Source organism: Empidonax traillii, unplaced genomic scaffold (assembly GCF_003031625.1).
Source record: "Empidonax traillii isolate 1590-97213 ecotype Southwest subspecies unplaced genomic scaffold, ASM303162v1 scaffold612:size571257, whole genome shotgun sequence".
In the NCBI taxonomy this organism is placed as follows: Eukaryota; Metazoa; Chordata; class Aves; order Passeriformes; family Tyrannidae; genus Empidonax; species Empidonax traillii.
In genome coordinates, this window is record NW_020955805.1 from 207,173 (window position 1) to 213,564 (window position 6,392).

Below are 6,392 nucleotides of genomic sequence, written 5' to 3' on the forward strand. Positions count from 1 at the left end.
CCATCTGAGAACATCTCATTCCAATCACAAAGTCCTTTTCCATTGTGTTTGAACTCAGTAGAGACCATGAGATCATCTAATTTGGCCTCTATGTATAGCTCAGTTAACCCCTTTCTGAGCCCAAAAGTCACATTTGGCTGAATCATAAATAGAACAATGAAGTGCCCACACTTCCAAATGGTTCACTTTCTTCATATGTTGTTTCTTCTGTTGTTAGATTTATCTAAAATTAATCAAATATTTAACTGAAAATGTGTTTTGTTTTGGCTATTGACAATAATTGTCCATGTGTATTCTGACAGGTTAAAGGTCACTTGTGAAATCCACTACTTTTGCATAAGGTTGTGGTATATTATCATTGAATTACCAGAATTTCAATCATTGTTAAGACTGTGTTGATGGTTTATGCAGTAGAGTTTTTCGGTCTCTGCCTGTGCTTGTTGGGTGTGGGAGGAGTGCGGAAAAGAGTAATGCAGTGTTCCTTAAAAATGTCAGAATTTATTCAGTGTAGTGGCTTTGGTCCCACCAAAGATACAGGTGGAATTTAATCTTAGATAACATCACTTTAACAGGTTTGCAGCAGCATTTTTTGCTTTGTAGTGGGACCTCAGCCTGGTTCATTCCTGCTTTAAAATCCATCTCAGAACTGCTGCTTTCCAGAAGACCATTCCTGTTTTATAGGAACAACCAATTCTTTTTCTCTTTAGACATGATTTTATGAAAAGCCCTTTTTTTAGTAGACCCAGATTACCTGGCAGTTCAGTTCACTCTGCTTGCCTTCTCCCCACTTTTGTCAGCCATTCCAGCTGTCTATACATCATCCACAAAAAATATCAGCTCTAATTTTATATTTCCATTCAAATACTTGAGGATAGAATGGTGTAAGTCTCAAGTTTATAGCCATCGTTTTGTGACCCTCACAGAAACATTTGTGACATTATTTACAAATACTTTAAATTATGTCAGTTAGCTAATTCTCAATATATTTTGTATACAGTTTCTTAGTACTATATACTGCTGATTTTTATATCAGAATGTTGTGTGGTACCAAGTCAAACACCCTATAAAATTTTATTACATCTACACAGTTACATTTATCCAAAAAAAACTTCTTAGAGAATGAACTCAAGTTTGTTTAAGTAACACTATTTTCCATAATGCATTTCACGTTGTCTGGTATTCATTATATTGTTCTCCTTTGTTTTGTTATCAGTTAAATTCCATATGTGATTTTTTTTTTTAGTCTTTTGTTTGAGGTTGATGTCAGGATATTCAGTAATGCAACTGGTAGGTAGCTTGCTCCTCTCAAATGTTTGCACAAGGTGATCATTCATCTGGTGCTTTCAGATTTCTTTGGTATTTTTGGATTTAGTAAAAATAAGCAAGAAGTGAGATTTCTTTAGGCAAGTCCTTTATGACTCCTAGGTTCAAGTTATCCAGACTGACGGCTTAAAATAGTGCATCCTTATTAGATATTATCTAATTCCTTATTTTGGACTCTTTTTCTCCTCTTATAAATAAAAAAGTTGTCTAATCATACTTGGGTGATGAAGACACATCACGGTCAAACCGAAAACAGACATCTATTCAATTTTTATTTGTTCTTAGCATTTCTATTTAGAATTTTGCCCTTGTCACTGAGAAATCTGCATTCATTTTCTTTGATCTCAATATATTTAGATTTCTTCTGACAACTAGTTTTGCCAGCTGTGACTTTTTCCTTTAGGATCTTTTGGCCATCTTGCACATCTAATTCTGCTCTTTACGACTTCTAATCTCTATGGTTTGGTTTCTGTTCGATGTCTTATTTCTTGAATATAACTTCTGAAGTTCCAAGAATCCAGTATATCACTGAAAGGAAGCAAGCTTTCAGGCAATGTTGTCTTTTTCTGTTGATCATATGCTGCCTGGTCATCTAACAAGTTCTTGAAGAACTCTTCACTGTCTTTCATAACTTCTGTCTACATTTTTCCTACTACCAAATATCTTATATGTTTTCCCAATGTCAGAATAAAACTTTTTGGAAGGACCTGAATATTTTTGTTATTTGACCTTTACTGTGTTTGCCTACATGAAATAAATAGAAACTGGTCATGACCTGCTAGTCAAGTTCCTGATCAAGTACTCTTTTACTGTTCAGAATTCAATTCACCTTTAGCCATCATAAGAGTTACCATACACAAGTGCCTCATGGATTTGTTTCCTTTTGACAGGCAGCTGCTTTGCTACTCTCCCTTTTCCTTGGATGTTCGTGATGGCTCACAGAATTCTGCCCTCTCTCCTCAGAAACTTCCTTTGGACTTTGCTCGTTGCATTGACCCACTGATGTTCAGGTTCCTGCATTTCTGACAAATCAAAACTCACTTATGAGCTTATTAATCTCATTTATCTTATTTGCCTTATATTACCCAGCAACACTTCCACTATAAATTACTTTCTTCTGGTGTGGTCAATAGGGACTGCAGCTCCACAGATTGAAAATACCCATTTATGGTAATGCACTCAGTCAAACAGGGAAAGCTAAATTTAAGATGTCTCTGTAAAGCCTTTTGGGTCTTTCTGATTAACAAAGCACGGAAACCTTTATATTCTACCAGCTGAAGCATTGAGATTTATGAATTCACCAACAAATGATTCATAGGTTTAAAAAATAAAGTAAGCAAAAACTTGCTGCAATTAATAACTGAAGTGCTGAGACAGAGTAACTGGTGCTGAGAAGGTAAGACATTCCAGAGCCCTAAATGCTGTTTCAAACTAACTCTGCTGTCTGGATATATGCATTTTTTCTAGTTTTTCTTCACATGCAAACTTTACTTGCAACATAACTGTAACAGATTAAAGGTGCATGATGTGTACCATAGCCAGGTTGGAGGTATGACAAACAAAATGGTTTAAATGCTCACAGGTTATTGAGACTGGGGGATCATAGATTTTGAGCCAGAAAGGGGCCACTGTCCCACTGTATCTACCTACTGCATGGTAAGTGCCACCTAATCCCAGGCAGGAGTTTTGCAGTGCGAGGAACTGGAATTATTTTACATTTAGACAAGTGAGTGATATTGTGGCTGCTAACTTGGTGTTGAACTAATAGAACGTGTCACTTAAACATCCAATCTGCATTTGAAGGCTCCAGGCAATGATGAATTTACCACTTCCCTGGGTAGTACATTCTGGTGATTAATTACTCTCTCACTGTAAGGAATTTGTGTCCTATTTTCAGTTTACATTTCTCTACTTTGCACTTTCAGACAATCGATCTTCCAGGGCCTTTCTCTGATACAGTTAAGGGGTGGCTCATATCATGACTCTCTTGCTTCAGAAGCCTTTAAACTGGTCTCTGTTTCTTTGAGGGCCTAAACTGATTGAGCTCTTTACATTTCTTGTTGGAAGATGTGTTTTCCAGAACCTTTCCAACTTTTGGTCTGCTTTAAAATGCAAATTTCAGACCTGGACACATTGCATAAGGTCCTTCCAAACCATGTGTGAAGTCAATACGGATATGTTTAACCCAAAGCAATGCTATTTTCAGCATGCAATTAAAGTGATTTTTTCCCCTACTTTTTGCTGCTGTATCATGATCCCTGTAGCAGATTCCTGTGATCCATAGTTCACCTCTGCAGTGTCAATCTTCTCCTGTGCATACCGCTGCCATTAACAAAGGTCGTTTTTGTGGCACAATTCACTTCATTACAGCAAAAGTAAATAAAGCCTGTCACCACTCTAGCAATGAGTGTAGGTGCTTACCTTGGAGCTGAACTGGGTAGGTAAATATACTGTGAATGGCCAACTGGAATGCATCCATGGGAATACGTCAGAAAGGAATCCTGACAGTCTATTGTTTCACTTGTGCCTGTGTCTTTAATGTTCGCCTGGTGCAAAGAAGAAAAAGCAATTATCAAAGGCAGCTTTTAGGAGTAACTTTACATATGGGATGCAATTACAGTGTGAAAGAACACTGGCTTAATAGTGACAGACAGTGACTAAGAAATGTGATTACCAGGGAACTAGCTGCCAAAATCCCATCCAGGAAAAAAGTGTGGGGGAAAAAAAGCTTTCAGACTGGCCTGCATATTTGTTAATCCACAATTAGTGATACTGGCAAACTGCTGAGCATGTTGGTTTGTCCTCAGATGGACTAGTGCAGCCCTGTGCGTCCCCTCAAACACTCGAGCATTTACTTGCATCTCCCTTATTGGACCCCAGAGGATGGCAAAGGTGGGAGGCACAGCCCAGAACTGTCATCTAGGTGCCTGCATTTTACCCAGCTTTGGAGCTGCTGAAATGAGGTGCAACATGGTCGCTCACCCTGCTCCCAGGGCAGTGGTGGCTGGCACAGCAAACTGAGGGCTCTGCACTGTGTCTGCTGTCTGGCAGGGAGGGATCTCGTACTGGCAGTTTGCTCAGCAGCCTCTGTGCTGCCCATCTCCACTGCCCTGTCAGCAGAGTCTGCTCTATGCCTGTGTCATTGCTATCTGTGACGCCACAGGCCATCATGCTTAAGTCTGAGGACCTAAATACCTAATGCAGTTTAAAACACTTGCAAAACTGTGACCACTATCACCCAGCCCTTGGTATTTCATAGACTCATAGAATCACATAATCAGATGGGTTGGAAAGGACCTCTGAGATCATCAAGTCCAACCCTTGATCCACTACCACCACAGTTACTAGACTATGGCACTAAGTGCCATATCCAGTGTCTTCTTAAATACCTCCAGGGACAGAGAATCCATCAGTTCCCTGGGCAGCCCGTTCCAATGCCTGATTATTCTCTCTGTAAAGTAGTTCTTCCTAATGTCTAACCTAAACCTCCCCTGGCAGAGATTAAGACCATGCCCTCTTGCCTTACTGGTAGTTGCCTGGAAAAGAGACCAACCCCCACCTGGTAACAACCTCCTTTCAGGTGGGTGTAGAGAGTGATGAGGTCTCCTCTAAGCCTCCTCTTCTACAGGCTAAACAACCCCAGCTCCCTCAGCCTCTCCTCACAGGACTTTTGCTTGAGTCCCTTCACCAGCCTTATTGCTCTTCTCTGGACATTTAAACCATCAGCTAATTTTCTACGAAGACATAACTCTAACAAGCAGTATAGTTTGTCCCCTTTATTTTTCATTTTTCCACTTGTCATCTCAGATTGAAATGTTTAATGTTTTTCCCCTGTCGATTTCTTCAGCCTCTCTTTACTCTGAGGCCCGAAGGGTCCAGGATGTCACAGCAAACCAGCTGAAGTCACCACTACACCCTCGCGACTCCAGGCTTGTTCTTGACTCCTGAAATCACTTCAGACTGACTCTATTTTTGGCACACCTTGTAGCTGGACCTCAGACTACTACTCTTGGACTCCACATTCCTTCTCCCTTGCCTCATGTTTTGTTTTGGCCTCTCTGCTCTGCCCTCTTCCTGATTTTGCTCAGTGTTTCCCAGACTTACCACCACCGACTCTCCCTTCAGAGAGTTTCTGTGCACTGAATGCCAGAGGGCTGGATTGTTGTCTGTGTTTGTGCTTCTTTTGCCACCAGCCTCAGGTGTTACCGTTCCATTTGGTAGTAGCGGAAGCAGGATGGTGGCCTGGGAAGGAGTCAGGAGGGCTTTGGGGGGCTGAAATCACACATTTCCTCCTGTGAAACTGACAACATGGTCCTTGGCATGTGTAACAACCTGCTCTGGGAGCAGTTTGGGTGGGGGGAGCCAAAGCCCTCACTTTACTGCTATGGATAGAGCCTTGGTCTCAACACAGCCCTGCATCTGCTCTAGGATTATGCCTTTCCAGTTGGGAACTGCTGGCTTTGCTGATGCTCTTGCTTGTGTCTGCCTTGGCTGACGAATCACTCATGCAGAGTTGTGGCATCTTTACGCCCTGTTTTAATGCTGCTACTTGTCAGTGGATACATGAGTCAGTACATTGCCAGCTGCATCCTGCTGCTCTCATCTGGGGCCCAGTCTCCAGGCTCTGATCTGCAGGGTACGCTGTGAAAGACAGCACTCTGTATTGTTTCCTTTTTCATGTGCCTGCCTCTAGACCGCCAGAGGTTTCAGATGTTTTATTTCTCTACGTGCCTTTATCTCTTTCTGGTTTGTTTCCCAGGTTGGCTCTGAGAGGATGAGCAGGTCAGACTCAAAACCATTTGGGAGGTTGGGGAAGGTGTCCACAGGGGTAGGCAGTGCTGCACCTCCTCCTGTGTCCTTAAAGGTTCCTGAGCTCTACACTGATGGGGGTGAGTTCTGAAAGGTGTGCCCCTACTCCCTGCATCCCTCATCCCAGAAGAATGACTCTGTGACCCTGTGATGAGCCAGTGCAAGGGCTGCTGAGAGAAGCACAATCCCACCATTACCCCCAAAAAGCTCAAGACCTAACAATTGGCAAAACTAGATGGGCCAGAAAAACATGCATTGTT